The sequence below is a fragment of the Uranotaenia lowii genome, chromosome 2 (assembly GCF_029784155.1).
Source record: "Uranotaenia lowii strain MFRU-FL chromosome 2, ASM2978415v1, whole genome shotgun sequence".
NCBI classification, from domain to species: domain Eukaryota; kingdom Metazoa; phylum Arthropoda; class Insecta; order Diptera; family Culicidae; genus Uranotaenia; species Uranotaenia lowii.
In genome coordinates this window covers 263,132,620-263,135,023 of record NC_073692.1, presented here as the reverse complement: position 1 = coordinate 263,135,023, position 2,404 = coordinate 263,132,620, and the positions used below count along the sequence as shown (strand labels likewise).

Below are 2,404 nucleotides of genomic sequence, written 5' to 3'. Positions count from 1 at the left end.
ATATAGAACTCTTTCTGCCGTAACCGATCTCGTTCGACGATTCAATGAATCGGTTAATGCTGAAAGATCAGTTCAATAGATTGAGTTGATTGAATATTTTCCTATTCTATAACAGGAGCATGAAAATGATTCCTTGCCGAATACAGAAATTCAAAACTAACTGATTTGTTTTTATTATTTTCTTTCCATACTTCTGACATTTTAAGGGCTAACATCAAAGGGCTGACATCGCAGAGCGGGCTTCCAAACCCGGATCGGAGCGAGTCTCACAAACGGACCGATTACTGTCAAAGTAATGGTTGTCAGTTTGAATCTGTCCAATTTTTATCTGATTTCTGTTCGATTTTTCGGACGATTTCCCCGCGCCAAAATGACAGAAATCGAACAGTACGGATCGGCTCGATTTTTATTCGAATTCGGTTAGATTTCCTTGGCCGGGTTTTCATCAGTCGAAAATGAAACGATCAGTTTTCAGATCTCATAGCAACCATGGTTTCGCTTTGTTTACTTGTCAAAGCTGCAGCACATGTGAAATTCTTTATTTTTCATTAAATTTTTTCGATCCGTTTTGGTCGGTTAGAAATTGTTTCCGTGCGCGAATGTCGAGACGGATTTGAGGTCCACTGCCGCAAATCGAACAGGTGAAGAATGTGCATTTTGACCGAAGCCAACGGGGAGGAAGATGCACATCCAAGCTTTCCTCTTATTTTGCACGGAATCGCGCAGCACATAGGCGGCAACATTCAAGACCCGTCTAGAAGTGGTCAATACGGATCTGAAAGCATTTCGGGCTATGAGATTTTCCCCCAAAAGTTGAAACTATACGAGTGCTGTTTTCTCTAAATGTTTGTATGTCATGTTGACACACAGCAATTAACTGCCGGATAGAAGAACCGATCGGAATTTGCCGAAATATAGTGATCCCAACTTTAAGGCACACATGTCCTCGCCAGAAAATTGAAAATTTACTTCGTTTTAGATGAAACAAGGAGAATTCTTAAGTTTTTACGACGGAAAATGTATTCAGGTAAGTGTTGCTTAAGTTTTCAAACTCAGTTTAGTAATAATTTTTACTTTTTTCAGCTTCTGGAAGTGCTCGAGTTCGAATTGGAACCTATGACGTTGATTTTGAATCTCGGTGCAAAATCTATGATACAATATTCAACAATGAGTCACAGTTGCGAAATCATATGAAAAAAAAAAACGTTCTGATGTGAGTATATTCAACGTTAGTTTTTTAGAAAAGTAGATATAAGATATTTTCTTCCTTCCAGAAACATTGCTATTGTTTCCGCGAGTTAGTGGACCGTCACAGCTTCGAAGCCATTTGGTGCGTCATAAGAAGGAAAGAATGCATCCATGTAAGCATTGCGATGTCAGCTGCGAGGAACGGTCGATGCAGACCGCACACTTAAAAAACCATGCGAACGAGCGGCCGCGCGCTTCTAAATTTTGTGGCAGCACCAAGAGTTCGTCAAAGGATCCATACCGGGGAAAAGTCGCACATTTGTATCTTCTGTGACAAAGGTTTTACCCTTCCGTGGTAGCTGAAGGTCCACACGAACGAACAATCATTCGAATGTCGCTGTCAGAAACGATTCAACTAGAATGGTACCCATGATACATACTCGAATTCACACGGGCGAGCGACTCTTCAAGTGTACCCAGTGCGAAAATACCTACCCGAGTCAGGGTGAACTTGGCGTGAGTATCATTTTGTTTGCCTAATCACGTTACATTTAATTTAAGTGCTTCCTTCAAATTTATTTTTTTTTTTCAATTTTAGCGGAGGCCAAATCACAAGGGTTCGTTCCTGCCGGATGTGTCTTCAAATTTATCGCGGAGCCGACATGCAAGAGGACAATCCATTTAAATTACAGCTGGAGAATAGTTGTCCAGGCACAAAGACACAGGCACAGAGGCACAGCAGCAATCGGCTCGTCCAAAGCAGCAGCATAAGTGAAATTACAACATTTTTGCGATTATTATATCTTACATATATATGTACAAATTTTTCTTTTTTCAAAATAAAGAAACACTGTAAAATGGCTGGAAAATTCATATGATGACGCAATGATGAAATAAATAAAAACAAATTTCTACATGATGGCAATTCGTTCTAAATCGTTCCAATTTTTGTTTGGATTTTGGCCGAAATCGAACCAATTTTTGTTCGAAATTGAGCCGATTTGGTCCGAAATCGGACCAATTTGGTTCGAAATCGAACTCATTTCCGTCCGAAATCGGTCGGGATTGGATTAGAATACGAACTGATTGTTCTGACAGCTCACTCGCCAAAACTTATCGTCGTCAGGAAAGTTGTGTCACCAGGGCACTGAATTCGTCGGAAATCGGTTGGATTTCTCGTCAGAATTCTAACCGATTCACGGGTTGAACAGACCGA

General features: G+C 40.5%; 1 long non-coding RNA gene across 1 annotated transcript; it reads left to right on the top strand.

Moving 5' to 3' along the window:
• The first annotated feature begins 265 nt into the window (after positions 1-265).
• Positions 266-2,104, top strand: LOC129747645 (uncharacterized). The gene is made up of 4 exons (XR_008737551.1): positions 266-1,027; positions 1,084-1,213; positions 1,275-1,704; positions 1,787-2,104. It is a non-coding gene; the product is annotated as an uncharacterized LOC129747645 (long non-coding RNA).
• The last annotated feature ends 300 nt before the right edge of the window (positions 2,105-2,404 follow it).